This window comes from Lepidochelys olivacea (assembly GCF_965140295.1).
Source record: "Lepidochelys olivacea isolate rLepOli2 genome assembly, chromosome: 4".
In the NCBI taxonomy this organism is placed as follows: Eukaryota; Metazoa; Chordata; order Testudines; family Cheloniidae; genus Lepidochelys; species Lepidochelys olivacea.
The window spans coordinates 125,608,530-125,624,005 of record NC_140414.1 but is presented as its reverse complement, the minus strand read 5'-3'; the positions used below and the strand labels follow the sequence as shown (position 1 = coordinate 125,624,005).

Sequence of the window (15,476 nt, the reverse complement as noted above, 5' to 3'; positions counted from 1 at the left end):
ATGCACATTCTCCAAAATGGACTCTAGTGTTATTTCAAAGACTGCTATACTAGCGATAGAGTAGGATCACCTGTCATCTGATTTTTTTTTTTTTGGCAATTTTTGGAAGGGAGAATTCTGCATAACTCAAGGTCATTTCACTCTTTCAAACCTAGTAGCTACAAAGTACCAAAAAGAAAAAAAAAAGATTTCTTTCCCAGATTCCCAACAGCAAACCTGTCAGATGAGACTCAACAGAACACAGCCTAGAAGAAAAGGCTGAATTCAGAAGTAAATGAGCATTTTAATGTTTGGTTCTCTTTCTCTCTCTCTCATTCACAGAACTGCATTAAGATTATTCCAGGGGATGATCAAACAAAATCCTTCTCTCAGGATGGGTTTCCTATAACAAGATGGCAAAACTGCTTGAAATGAATATTCTTCATGATTATTACAGAGCTATTGATTTGACACACAACCCTCTCTCAGAAAATAAGGTGATCTTTTGTTCAACTTCTATCCAATATAGTTGGACTAATTTTGTCATTCACATTTTTAGCCACTTTATAATATGACATTTATGAGCATAATATATGTTAATTAGATGACCTATCAAGGTCCACAAAAAATTGTCCTCTAACATTCACGTTTTATCTTCAGGAATTGGCTAACCTATAATGAATGGTCACGTAACACCTGTATTTGCATTGGCCTCACCCGGCCTATTTAGCAGATGTGTGGGTTGCATTTTGATTAGCATTTAAAGATTATGTTTTTTTTCAATTACACCTTGTACATCCATCCCAGAGTTTTGTAATGATTACTCACGTTTCTACACAGAGAAACGAGTTCACATCCAACACAAGTAATTAAACTGTAGATTCCTCAACTTTCCCATTAAAGGAAGGCAGAAGAACATTCAGCTTCTGGCTTGCATAAAACAAAGTTAGAAGAAGCATTCCATTCATTCTCTTTTAGTTACACACTGAAGAGTCTAAAGGTGAAGGTTAATACTATATGAAAGCATACACACAGTTAAAAAGATGAGTAAAACAACAGAAAGTGAGCTCAAGGTCACTTATTTTGTAAATGCAGGGACAACTGATAAGAGAATACAAGGGTTATGGCTTGTTAGGGAATTTTAAATTATTAAAAAGCATTAAGTTATTCACACTGTGAAAAACAATGTGATTCATTTCAAACATGATGATATAGCTATTATATTAAACCCTTCTGACTTGCCCATTATCTACTAATTATTAAGAACTCATAAAGTTTTAGTCACCTATAAAAATAGTTCTTGTAGATGTTTTTATTAAATAGTAATAAAATAAAAATACAACCACCATTATAGATCCATTACCACCAACCAGTTTATGAAAGCCAAAAATTTTTGGGTTAAATCATTTGTTATTGTAATGCTGCTGGAGTTATGACCAGGGTTAATTTGGCCTTTTATGAGGTCTAGCTGCTGTTTCATTTTCCATCAGACTATGAAATCAGCTATCATTATGTTCATACCATCAAGTGGAGAAAAAGAGAAAAAACTTCTAAGTGAAAGAGTATGCATGGCTTGTATTTCAATGGAGCATTTTCAGCGATTTGATAAGTGGGAGGAGCAGAAGGCTGTAGGACTCCAGGAAGCATGACATGCATGACACAGAGGCCTTCTATGAAGGTCTCTGTGCTGTGTACGGCCCAAAATCCAGCGATACAGCCCCTGTTCTCACAGGGGATGTTAACTGGCTGCTCACAGACAAAGCCGATATTTTCTCTTGCTGGGCAGAGCACTTAGATAGTCTCCTGAACTGTCAATCTGCTATGTCTGATGAAGCCATCAACTCACTCCCACAGCATATCTGTCTTAGAGGAGCCATGCGTGGACCCTTCTCTAGATGAGGTTACTAGGGCCATCAAGCAGCTGTCCATGGGCAAGTCTCCAGGCCCCAATGGTATTTCATCTCAAGTATACAATTGAGGAGGTGCTCACCTGGTCAGGAAACTCTCCTGCCTTTTCAAGACCGCATAGGAACAGGGTACCATGCTCCAGAAGTATAAAGGATGCTTTCATAATCTATCTATAACCCAAGATCCAGTGTGATTCAGCAGCAGCAGCAGCTGGAACTACAGGTTATGCACTACTACAGCATGTTTGGAGAACTTTCTGATTCCTACCAGGAAGTCCCCTCTGCCCTCCTGAAAGTTCCAGCATGGCTGAAGCTGGGAGCATGAGGCAAGCAAGCAGAAAGGAGGCTGCCAGACTGTAATCCTATTCTGTGTTTCTTTACAGAATAAAACCTTGCTCCTGGCTGACACACAACACAGTGGCAGAGCACACAGAGGAGCCTTAGACCCAGTTTCCCAAAGTTGGGTAAAAAAGCCACAAGGCAGACTTACCCTATCTTTGGGAATGGGAGGGGAGGTACATATACAAAAGAAAGGGAAGTATATCTAGCTTTGACAACCATCACTGAATCTCATTTATGTCTATAGCAGGGAGGATCCTTGCACAGGTTGTTCTCAACAGGCTCATCTCTCACCTAGTGAACTCAGTGTATCCAGAGTCACAACATGGCTTTCGTGCTGGCCATAGGAATTAAACTGATTTCACAGAATCATAGAATATTAGGGTTGGAAAGGACCACAGGAGGTCATCTAGTCCAACCCCCTGCTCAAAGCAGGACCAATCCCAAACTAAATCATCCCAGCCAGGCCTTCATCAAGCCTGACCTTAAAAACCTCTAAGAACGGAGATTCCACCACCTCTCTAGGTAACGCATTCCAGTCCTTCACCACCCTACTAGTGAAAAGGTTTTCCTAATATCCAACCTAAACATCCCCCACTGCAACTTGAGACCATGACTCCTTGTTCTGTCACCAGCTACCACTGAGAACAGCCTAGATCCATCCTCTTTGGAACCCCCTTTCAGGTAGTTGAAAGCAGCTATCAAATCCCCCCTCATTCTTCTCTTCTGAAGACTAAACAATCCCAGCTCCCTCAGCCTCTCCTCATAAGTCATGTGTTCCAGTCCCCTAATCATTTTTGTTGCCCTCCGCTGGACGCTTTCCAATTTTTTCACATCCTTCTTGTAGTGTAGGGTCCAAAACTGGACTCAGTACTCCAGATGAGGCCTCACCAATGGCGAATAGAGGAGAACGATCATGTCCCTTGAACAGCTGGCAATGCCCCTACTTATACATCGCAAAATGCTATTGGCCTTCTTGGCAACAAGGGCACACTGTTGACTCATATCCAGCTTCTCGTCCACTGTAACCCCTAGGTCCGTTTCTGCAGAACTGCTCCCTAGCCATTAGGTCCCCAGTCTGTAGCAATGCATGAGATTCTTCCGTCCTAAGTGTAGAACTCTGCACTTGTCCTTGTTGAACCTCATCAGATTTCTTTTGGCCCAATCCTCTAATTTGTCTAGGTCCCTCTGTATCCTATCCCTACCCTCCAGTGTATCTACCTCTTCTCCCAGTTTAGTGTCATCTGCAAACTTTCTGAGGGTGCAATCGACACCACCCTCCAGATCATTCATGAAGATATTGAACAAAACCGGCCCCAGGAACGACCCTTGGGGTACTCCGCTTAATACCGGCTGCCAGCTAGACATGGAGCCATTGATCACTACCCGTTGAGGCCGACAATCTAGCCAGCTTTCTATCTACCTTATAGTACATTCATCCAATCCATACTTCTTTAACCTGCTGGCAAGAATACTGTGGGAGACCGTATCAAAAGCTTTGCTAAAGTCAAGGAACAACACGTCCACCTCTTTCCCCTCATCCACAAAGCCAGTTATCTTGTCATAGAAGGCAATTAGATTAGTCCGGCATGACTTGCCCTTAGTGAATCCATGCTGACTGTTCCTGATTGCTCTCCTCTCCTCTAAGTGCTTCAGAATTGATTACTTGAGGACCTGCTCCATGATTTTTCCAGGGTCTGAGGTGAGGCTGACTGGCCTGTAGTTCCCAGGATCCTCCTTCTTCCCTTTTTTAAAGATGGGTACTACATTAGCCTTTTTCCAGTCATCTGGGACCTCCCCCGATCGCCATGAGTTTTCAAAGATAATGACCAATGGCTCTGCAATCATATCTGCCAACTCCTTTAGCACCCTCGGATGCAGTGCATCTGGTCCCATGGACTTGTGCTCGTCCAACTTTTCTAAATAGCCCTGAACCACTTCTTTCTCCACAGAGGGTTGATCACCTCCTCCCAATGCTGTGCTGCCCAGTGCAGTAGTCTAGGAGCTGACCTTGTTTGTGAAGACAGATGCAAAAAAAGCACTAAGTACATTAGCTTTTTCCACAGCCTCTGTCACTAGGTTGCCTCCCCCATTCAGTAAGGGGCCCACATTTTCCTTGACTTTCTTCTTGTTGCTAACATCCGTGAAAAAACCCTTCTTGTTACTCTTAACATCTCTTGCTAGCTGCAGCTCCAAGTGTGGTTTGGCCTTCCTGATTTCACTCCTGCATGCCTGAGCAATATTTTTATACTCATCCCTGGTCATTTGTCCAATCTTCCACTTCTTGTAAACTTCTTTTTTGTGTTTAAGATCAGCAAGGATTTCACTGTTAAGCCAAGCTGGTCGCCTGCCATATTTACTATTCTTTCTACACATCGGGATGGCTTGTCCCTGTAACCTCAATAAGGATTCTTTAAAATACAGCCAGCTCTCCTGGACTCCTTTCCCCCTCATGTTATTCTCCCAGGGGATCCTGCCCATCAGTTCCCTGAGGGAGTCAAAGTCTGCTTTTCTGAAGTCCAAGGTCCATATTCTGCTGCTCTCCTTTCTTCCTTGTGTTAGGATCCTGAACTCGACCATCTCATAGTCACTGCCTCCCAGGTTCCCATCCACTTTTGCTTCCCCTACTAATTCTTCCCAGTTTGTGAGCAGCAGATCAAGAAGAGCTCTGCCCGTACTTGGTTCCTCTGTACGGGGAGACTTCGGCAAACCAGTGCCTGAAACCACTATGGCTTATTATTAAAAGCAGCCAAGTCAGCAGGCTGTAAATTAGCCAGGTCAGCAGGCTTAGCTTAACCAAGGCAGGAGGGGAAGGGTGCCACAGAGAGGGCAGCTTGACGCCGCATCCTTCCTGATAAGAGTTGTGTTAAAGTTGCTGATACATGTGTAAGCAGAGTCAGGATGAGCTCCACCCTGACATCTGGTGGTGAGGTGTGGCAAATTGTGGAAAAGAACTTCAATGGCTGATCTCATTTGCATAGGCACACCCACCCCGCCTAGAATGAGGCCACAGCTGCCCAAATGGTCACTTTGGCTGCTGTGGGATCCCCAGTGTCTCTGTTATTGGGGCAGGAAGAATAAATTGTTATTGCCCTGATTATGGGAATCAAGGACAGTGGAACTGCACTTGGCCTTTTGTTATGATGGAGAGACTCGCCATCAACTAAGTAGCACTCGCTAGGCAAGGGACATGGGTTCCAAAACTCTGTGAATTGAGAGAGGTTGGGGACAGGTATTAATATTTAGTGGCTTGGGCCCCCTGGTGTGGGCCTTACGTGCTAATTGCACTTCCTCCTCTCTCCACTGTAGAATATCGGAGCTAATTTTGATTCCGTTAGGAGTCTAGTTACAGGCTGCTGAGCTGAATTCACCTTGGTCTAATGGTGCACTAGCATTGAGACTCCCCTACTACAAGCTGAAATCACAAAAGAGCTAAACTTACTAAGAGCTGAAATCACTGAGTGTTGTGTTAAGTAGTGGAGGCGCCTGAAGATATATGGTGGAGCAGTTTGCAGGACGGCAAGTGGAGCGGCTGGTGGAGCAGAACAGTTTGCGGGACAGCGAGCGGAGCGGCTGGTGGAGCAGAACAGTTTGTTGGATGCCTAGAGCAGCCCATGGGGTGGCTGGCAGAGCGGAGCCCCATGGAGAGGTGCCCCTTAACCCCCCCCCCACACATCTCCACCCAGGTTGGGAAGTAAAACTCTGCAGGTAAACTTTTGAACTCTGCGGCTGCCCTGACCAGGGACAGAGACTTTGGGTGATTTTGGGTTGCTGGACTCAAGAACTAAAAGGAAAGGACATGCCCCGATTTGCTTGGGGTGGGTTTTTTGCTCATGGGTTGTGTTATGAATCCTGTTGGTGGTGTTTCCCCAACATAATACCACATTGTTTCTCTCTGTTATTAAAAGGCTTTTTGTTACACTCAGACCATGTGCTTGTGACAGGGGAAGTATTGCCTCTTGGAGGCATCCAGCGGGGGTGGTATATATTTGTCCCAGGTCACTGGGTGGAGGCTCGAGCCAGTTTTGCATTGCATTTTGCATTGTTATTGGAACGGAACCCCTAGATACTAAACCCGGCCCTTGTTGCTGCCAACTCTGACAGGCAGAAGGGTTACACATGCATCTTAGAAGAGCAGGATGTGCCTCAGGAATGTCTATTGGGGCCTCATGGTTGCAAACTCTGGAAAAACCCACACCTGGTTAATCGATAATCAGAAGGAACCTCTCGCTTGACCATAGAAACTGCTTACTTAACAAGTTTGCTTTAAGGGACATATCAATCTATTACTAATGTATAAATAAGGGGGAAAAGTTTGAGGTAGAGGGACTCTTCAGGACTGGACTCTCCCTCTGGATGCATCTTGTGTTCCCCACTAGCAGACAGGCTGCCGCTGTGCCACTCGAGAGCCACACTCAGCTTTGGTAATTATCAAGGGTTGGGGGTGTTTTACTAACCTCTTGAGGACATGTGTATAAGTGCTTTAGACTAAGTAAAGTTTAGCTTTAAGTGAAAGCACTCTTGTGTTGTCCTGTTTGTGCCAGCCATCTATCAGTTGGATGGCCATGTCTCCCCTGATTTATTTACTGACACCACCTCACACAGAGTAAAAGTTACCAAGAGCTTTGGGTTGAAAGAACCCCAGGTAACAGAATTTGGAGGCCCCAGCGAGGATTGGTAGAGAGGAAGGAGACGGATGGTACAAACAGTTTGTAGTTTGTCCACTGCAATAGGAGGTAAAAGACAGCGGCGTGGGGTCACTCCCTACAAGTTCCCATGTCGCAGTTCGTGAGTTAATTTACAGATACATTCTGTTACTGGGACTCAGAACTCAGGCTGATTGCCTGCTTGAGTGGAGAAATTATGTCCAGAGACAGGGAACCAACTCCAGGACGCGGCCCCAAAGATCAGAGCTTCCAGACCGTAACACTCTGCCAATGACACCGTGAAGAAACTGGAGTCCCCCAGGTGGACCTGATTCTGACTGGCCATCAGGAAAAGTCCATCTGTCTTATTGGGAGTGGTGAGCACTGTCTGTGTGTGCATTTTGTTTTGGTGATTGTTAAGAAATAGCAGTTATGTAGGATATTACTGTGTAAGGCTCTTTCACTGGTAAAAGACCCTGTAAACTTGCAAAAGATTAAGCCCTGAGTCCACAGGGAAAGGGAGTTTGCTCTGAGTCTACAGGGAATGGGTACTTGCCCGGAGCCCATGGAGGAGTAGAGCCCGGAACCCACAGAGGAGTTAAGTTAGGTGCTTTTTGCCTGGAGCCCTAGGAACTGGGGAAAAGGTGGGTGCCCTTGAATGTGTGAGTAACAGAGAATTTTGTGCTGGTAACGAATTCAGTAGAGACACTGCACGCAGCCTAAGCGCTTCTGGACTGAACTGATAGAGTCCAACACAGTAAACAATAGCAAAGTACCTGTGCCTTCTGTCAGAAAGAGTCGCTACCTATCTGGCAGAATGACCACCCCAAAGCAACAAGAGAGAAAGGAAACAAAGAAAAGGGACCAGGAGGGGTGGGAGCAAGTTGAGGAACCCAACCTCCTTGCTAAATTGTTAGTGGGACAAAGCCTGTGCCCATGGGAAGGGGCGGTTCAGGGAGGAAAGCAGGATCAGGCCCAGACAAGCAGGCAGGCAACAGATAAAGAGAGTTAGAAGTTAACTCTGCAGAGACTGGAGGGAATTAAGCAGCTGAACCTTGGACAAATGTTAACAGAAAAAGTGTTATAGAAAAAGAATTCTTGGTTCAGCCATTCTGAAGGAATAATGGGCCCTTTTCCAAAGGAATGTTTATAAATAAGCCAGGCAAAAAAGACAGTCTGCTTTGAATCGTTTGACTGAACAATTGAGTCAAATTTGCCAAAAGAACGTAATGGGTTTCTATTGGAACTTACCTGACCCCACATATATACCAATGTAATCTATGTACAGCTGTGTAAAAATTAAAGCAGTGTAAGGGATGTGAAGCAGAAGAGTACGCTCGCATCTGTGTGTGTGTGTGTGTGTATATATATACTGTGTAAGTGTGTGGAGTGTTAGGGACCAAAGCTGGTGCTCCTGGCTTGTGAAACTCTGTTTTGTGGGTTTAAGATAAATTGTTATTTGGTTTGGTTTGGTTTTAAACACGACCACTAAAAAGCGATCTGAATCTTTCATTCCAAGTTGCAAAACTGAGAAACACTTTTTTGCCAGACAAAGGTGACTAGTGTTGTTTGGCTTTGGTATTTATCATTTAACCCTTAAGGTACCTCAATGCTTTATACAGTTCAATATTTTATTTAAAAGACCAAAGTCCTGGCTCCAACAGGGCTGTCAAACCCAAGGAGAATGGGGAGAAATTCTGGATTTTTGGGGGGGGGGGTAACAAAATAGCAGATAAGAGCTGTAGTATAAGAAATTTAAAAAAAAAAAAGACACTGCCCCTCTGAAGCAACAGCAGGGGTAAGGTGCACAAAAATAAGGAAGCAACATTAGAAACACTGAGCCTTAAGGCGGCTCTGAGTAATCAGACTGTCACTTTAATAAAGGTACATGGAAACTGTGTGAGCACAAAAGAAACTGTTACACCTTATGTAAAAATTGATATGGCTAATATAATGTTATAGAAGTTAAACTATGAAAGGAATGTGCATTTTTCCCAGGACATGTGCAAAGAAATGCAAACAAAACATGCTACTTAACTAAAATCCTATTTGGGCTCTAAAGGGAGCCACAGTAGGTTGTGTTTTCTTTTTCAGATCACTGTGTGTTTTGGAAGTAGAAGTTGAAAGTGAAAAGAAATAAAAACTCAGGTGGACGTTGATTGTGTCCCCTTTTAAGAGAGGGTCTCTGAGCTGCTGATGGCTTTGGATCCAAAAGCCAGAAAGCGTCTATGAAAATGCAAATTACTTTACTGATAGAGGAAGGTGGAAAAAGAAGTCAAACCTAAAAATAAGAGAGGGACAGGTTAACCCTAAGTAGGAAAAACATTCTTTTTGTGTGTGTATGCAGTGCTAAAATCTGAAGTTTTTAATAGATTTGAGGTTAATATTAAACATTGGGATAATTTAATGTTAAGAAGTACCTCGGTAACAATGGATAGTGTGTATGATTTTTGAAAAAACCTTTAAGGTCATATGGTAATGATGCTTCTCAGCTATTACCTGTGAATACACTTAAAACTTAGCACAGCAGAAAGAATATTACAAACTTGGTCTGCTGTATAAGAAGAAAAACTGAGGTACACCACCTCATGAATTTAATAACTGAATAGTAGGATAATTTCCCCTAAACCCTTAAAAGGTAGGAGCCATTGAAACCTAGCCTGCCTATAGAACAAAAACACAGGAAAGTATGGGGGTAATTCCTCTGTTTTGCCTACAATACAGTCTTGGGATGCATTAGGTGAGGTATTTCCACTAGAGATAAGGAGGTGTTAGTACCATTATACAAGGCACTGGTAAGAACTCATCTGGAATATTGTGTGCAGCTCTGATCTCCCATGTTTAAGAAGGATGAATTCAAACTGGAACAGGTACAGAGAAGGGCTACCAGGATGATCCGAGGAATGGAAAACCTGTCTTATGAAAGGAGACTCAAAAAGCTTGGCTTGTTTAGCCTAACCAAAAGAAGGCTGAGGGGAGATATGATTGCTCTCTATAAATATATCAGAGGGATAAATACCAGGGAGGGAGAAGAATTATTTAAGCTCAGTACCAAAGCTCAGTACCAAGAACAAATGGATATAAACTGGCCATCAGGAAGTTTAGACTTGAAATTAGATGAAGGTTTCTAGCCATTAGAGGAGTGAAGTTCTGGAACAGCCTTCCAAGGGGAGCAGTGGAGGCAAAAGACATATCTGGCTTCAAGACAGTTTGATAAGTTTATGGAGGGGATGGTATCATGGGATAGCCTAATTCTGGCAATTAATTGATCTTTGACTATTAGCGGTAAATATGCCCAATGGCCTGTGATGGGATGTTAGATGGGGTCAGGAAGGAATTTGCCTCCAGGGCAGATTGGCAGAGGCCCTGGGGTTATTTCGCCTTCCTCTGCAGCGTGGGGCACAGGTCACTTGCTGGAAGAGTCTCTGCACCTTGAAGTCTTTAAACCACGATTTGGGAACTTCAGTAGCTCAGACATACGTTAGGGGTTTGTTACAGGAGTGCGTAGGTGTGATTCTGTGGTCCGCGTTGTGCAAGAGGCCAGACTAGACGATCATAATGGTCCCTTCTGACCTTAAAGTCTATGATTCAATCAGCAAGGATATTTGTGAAAGGAATGGATATTTTAAGCAAGAATCTGCCACCCCAAAAGGGGTAGAAACATGTTCTTTTTGTCTTTCAGAGAATCAGGAAAAGCTGGTACCAGATAAAGAGCAACCCAGAATACCATGTATCTACTGTCGCGACAAAGATTGTGTTTTGTGTTTTATGTTTTGTCTTGTGTTGTTTGTCTTGTTGCTAGCATTGTTGTGTATTGTGTTACAAAAACGGAAATACTACATTAGGCAGAAAAGGATTAACAAGCATTTTAAATGTGTTTACAGAAACGCCAGTCTGTTAACAGGGAAACACCCTTAGGCGGTAAAGGCACATTTAAAAGCAAAATATGCATGAGACACAAGGTGTATCTGTTGGTGGGAATAAAAGGATGGGCATGAAAAGTTTTAAAGCACAAAGTGAAATTACCAACGGGAAAATAGGGTATGTAAAAACATGGGTTACTAAAAGAATAAGACTTGCCAATTATTACTTCCTACTTAATTTCCAGCATGGAAGCCCAGCTGAATGCACCTGGGTGTTGTATGACACTGGATATAAGGAAAGAAAGGCATAGTGATGGTATAGCTGCCCTAATACTATCTCAGTGTGAACTACTGAAGGCTATTGGATTTTGCCCGGCAGCCAGGAGGGGTGGGTAGCCTAAAGAAAAGGCTCCCAAGAAATGTATTGAACTGGTTTGGATGGAACTGGATTAGAAGTTGGAGTGCTGGATGCTCCTAACATAGAGGTATTGGCAGACAAATGAAGTTATGCTATAAATGTTTCTGTCATAATATAGCAATTACGGGATGTGATTTCGAATTTCATGTATCCAAATTTAACTATAGTCAGTTAAAAATGTCTTATACTTTGTATTCTACTGTAAAACCTGTGCCCCTTGGAATGGATTTAACTGCTTTACAAACATTGCTTGTACATCCTGATTTACAGAACCAGTTACATACTGCAAAACAGGAAGGGCGCAGAGTCATGGTTACTGCGCATCATAATGCCAATGAAATTAAATGGCTATTTGCAAGAATTGGCCAGGACCTGTCACACCACTGGTGGGAAGTGTTATTGGGATGGTCCCCCACTGGCACAGGCATCCTGAATTCGGCCCTACACCCCATCATAGTAATCTTGGGGTGCTAAATAGTAGTGTTATTTTGTTACCAGCCTAATGACATGCTGGATATGGCGCAAAATCCGGCAATTGCAAGTCTCCCCCCCCCCCGACAGATGAGTCAATGGTTACTGCCACCGGCACTTGTACCCCCGGGTAAGGAACATATCGAACTTGTCACTCCTCCCTCAACTAGGAAAGGAGGCTAAGGCAATCGCTTGTCAATTGCTATGCTGGTGTGCTAAGTATGGGATGCCAACAAGAAGATAATTTGCTCGGTCTCAGCTGAGAGCCTTGAGCTTTCGTTGGATCTCAACTCAGCTACGTTCAGAAAAGGTGTGACAGCAATCATGTAAAGGCCCCCTTATGACCTTTAAGGAGGGGAAACTGTACGGGGAAACTTTGGCAAACCAGTAAAGTGCCTGAAACCACTATGGCTTATTACAAAAAGCAGCCAAGTCAGCAGGCTGTAAATTAGCCAGGTCAGCAGGCTTAGCTTAACCAAGGCAGGAGGGGAAGGGGGTTTTTGGGTGCCACAGAGAGGGCAGCTTGACCCCGCGTCCTTCCTGATAAGAATTGTGTTGAATTTGCTGATACATGCATCTTAGAAGAGCAGGATGTGCCTCAGGAATGTCTATTGGGGCCTCATGGCTGCAAACTCTGGAAAAACCCACACCTGGTTAATCGATAATCAGAAGGAACCTCTCGCTTGACCATTGAAACTGCTTACTTAACAAGTTTGCTTTAAGGGACATGTCATTCTATTACTAATGTATAAATAAGGGGAAAAAGTTTGAGGTAGGGGGACTCTTCAGGACTGGACTCTCCCTCTGGATGCATCTTGTGTTCCCCACTAGCAGACAGGCTGCCGCTGTGCTACTCGAGAGCCACACTCATCTTTGGTAATTATCAAGGGTTGGGGGTGTTTTAAACCTCTTGCGGACGTGTGTGTAAGTGCTTGAGACTAAGTAAAGTTTAGCTTTAAGTGAAAGCACTCTTGTGTTGTCCTGTTTGTGCCATCCATCTATCGGTCGGATGGCCATGTCTCCCCTGATGTATTTCCTGACACCACCTCGCAGAGAGTAAAAGTTATCAAGAGCTTTGGGTTGAAAGAACCCCGGGTAACATCTCCAGCACTTGCACCAGGAAATTGTCCCCTACACTTTCCAAAAACTTCCTGAATTATCTGTGCACCCCTGTATTGCTCTGCCAGCAGATATCAGAGTGATTGACGTCTCCCATGAGAACCAGGGCCTGCGACCTAGTAACTTCCGTTAGTTGCTGGAAGTAAGCCTCGTCCACCTTATCCCCCTGGTCCGGTGGTCTATAGCAGACTCTCACCTCGACATTATCCTTGTTGCTCACACTTCTAAACTTAATTTCACTACATCAATTTTTAAAAGACTGGTTGAACAACAAATAATTTATTCAATGCATTTCAACTGCTTTTCCGTTCACAAATTGTCTTCAAATCAGCTGCAGTCGTCAAACTATTTGTTAAGTAATTCCTGGTCTGTAACTTGTAACAAGAAATTTATTGAGAGTAGTCAGTACGTGAACTTTGAGCAGCTTTGACTGGACACACAGATCATATAATTTAAGTTCTTAGTCCAGAGGTGGGCAAACTATGGCCTGCGGGACCGTCCTGCCCAGTTCTTGAGCTCTGGCCAGGGAGGCTAGCCCACTGCCCCTCCCTTGCTGTCCTCCCTCCCCAGCAGCCTCAGCTCCCAGTGCCACCTGAGCTCTGGGTGGCGGGGCTGCGAGCTCCTGCCGAGCTGCACATCTGCGAGAGCCGCCGGCCTTCCCCAGTTCTCTAGACTGCACGGCTGCGTGGCTGGCTCCAGCCAGGCGGTGCAGCTCCCAATCCTGGTGCTCTGAGTGGCATGGTAAGGGGGTGGGGAGTGGGGGGTTGGATAAGGGGCAGGAGGTTCCCTGGGCAGTCAGTGGACAGAGAACGGGGCGGGGTTGGATAGGGGGTGGGGTCCCAGGAGGGAGCGGTCAGGGAACAAGGAGCATGGGTGGTTGGATAGGACGGGAATTCTGAGTGGGGCAGTAAGGGGACAGGGAGCAGGGGGCAGTTGGATAGGCGTGGGAATCCCGGGGGGCCTGTCAGAGGGCGGTGGTGTGGAGAGGGGGCATGGTAATCAGTGGACAGGGAGCAGAGGGGGTTGGATGGGGGTGGGGTCCCGGGGGGGCGCTTAGGGGTAGGGGTTCCCAGGAGGGAGCAGTCAGAGGACAAGGACAGTGGGGGCTGGATGGGTCGGAGGTTGTGAAGGGGGCAGTCAAGGGACGGAAGTGAGAGGGGACGGATAGGGACCTTCCCTACCCGGCCCTCCATGCAGTTTCGGAACCCCGATGTGGCCCTCAGGCCAAAAAGTTTGCCCACCCCTGTCTTAGTCCCTGACTGGTTGGCTGGGATCTTAGAATCAGGTTGGGATACTGAATTGCTTTCCATGAGCATTCTGCAATATTTACTTAACAGCACCTGATTTGGCAGCTCCTGCCATTTGCTAAAATCTATTTGCAGGAACACAAAAGAGGCATGCACACAATTGAAATAATTTAATTTTAAAATATCAGCTAATATTCATAGAAAAAACTTGTAATATTCAGCTGAGCTGCTCAACCAGAACAAGTGGTTTCAATTATTCATGCAGTTTCTTTTGTGTGTTCTGTATCTCACTGAAGTCTTAGCTCTCCTGCCCACTGCCATATGCTTCCTGTCTAAAACCAAATTCAGTCAATCTCAAATGCATGAAATATGGGGAAAACATCCAAGAGAAAATTAACAGGCACAGTCACTCTTCTGGCTCCCACCCTTGCCGGTTCGAAAGTGGCAATATTTGGCTCCTCGTTGAAACATGAGTGTGAGAGAAATGCTACCACTCCTGACACTGCTGCCGCAAGTACGTTCAGTGTCACAGAAATGCTTTCCATCTAAACAACATTACCTGAAAAACAGCGGCATAATACTGGCTCCTGACTTGAGGAAAACAACCCAAGGACTTTACAACAGCTTCAGTGATGCACCGACAATCTGCCCATTCCTCCTCTGTTCAGAGTGTCAAAATACTGAGAGACAAGAATGAAAGCATTTCCACCATATGCTACACAGTATGCAATATTAACAGCAACAGTCCTGGTAATAATTAAGTGAATCCCCAGAATATATAGGAATGTGGAATAAGAATTCAGGGAAGGTAAAGTCCACTCATGCCTGAACGTCTCAGTCAGCAATATATCAGTCAAAACACAGCCACCTGTTGCTCTAGAATGAAAGCCACTCAGTACTCTACGCAAAGTGACTATTTCAGCACCACCACCTCTCCATCTGGCTGTATTTTAAAGAATCCTGGTCGCCGAAAAAAGCTTCCAGGTCTGGAGGAGGTTACTGTAGCGGGGTGGTCACCCCGCTCTGGCCCTGACGGCGTTAAAGCAGCCCTGGAGAGGGCTGTGGCTGGGAACAGCTAGGCTGATTGGGGGAAGCAGACACAGCTGGGGCCACACCCCAATCAGGCCACAGCTGGCCCTTATAAGAGGGCTGTGGGCCAGAAGCTGGAAAAGCCTCCCTCTTGTCCTGGAGTAGGAAGGGCTAGCTGTCTGGCAGCAAGGTACCTGAAGCAGAGCAGAGCAGAGCAGAGCAGTGCTGGGGAAGAGTACAGGGAGCTGGGGAGCTCCAGCCTGGTAAACCCCCAGGCTGCAGGCCTTGTTAAAGGCCCAAAAAGGTACTTGGGCTGCAGAGGGGCAGCCTGAGGACAGGCAAAGGCAGCAAGTCCTAACCTCCTTGCCAATGATGAGTGGCCTTTACAGACTGCAGTCTGCCCCAGTGAGCAGGGGGCAGATGATGACTGGCAGTAGCCACTGGGGCAAGGTGGGTTT

The 15,476-nt window shown here is 45.1% G+C and overlaps 1 protein-coding gene and 1 long non-coding RNA gene across 8 annotated transcripts in view; one reads left to right on the top strand and one right to left on the bottom strand.

The window, feature by feature from the left end:
* Positions 1 to 15,476, bottom strand: part of SORCS2 (sortilin related VPS10 domain containing receptor 2) — an 832,543-nt gene that overhangs the window by 375,579 nt on the left and 441,488 nt on the right. The gene's annotated exons all lie outside the window — the stretch shown is intronic.
* LOC311519682 lies at positions 6,366 to 12,588 on the top strand. Of its 2 annotated transcripts, XR_014711342.1 has the most exons (3): positions 6,366 to 6,649; positions 7,097 to 7,248; positions 10,554 to 12,588. It is a non-coding gene; the product is annotated as an uncharacterized lncRNA (long non-coding RNA). The 2 variants fall into 2 exon arrangements; XR_014711343.1 differs by having other exon boundaries at positions 7,097 to 12,588.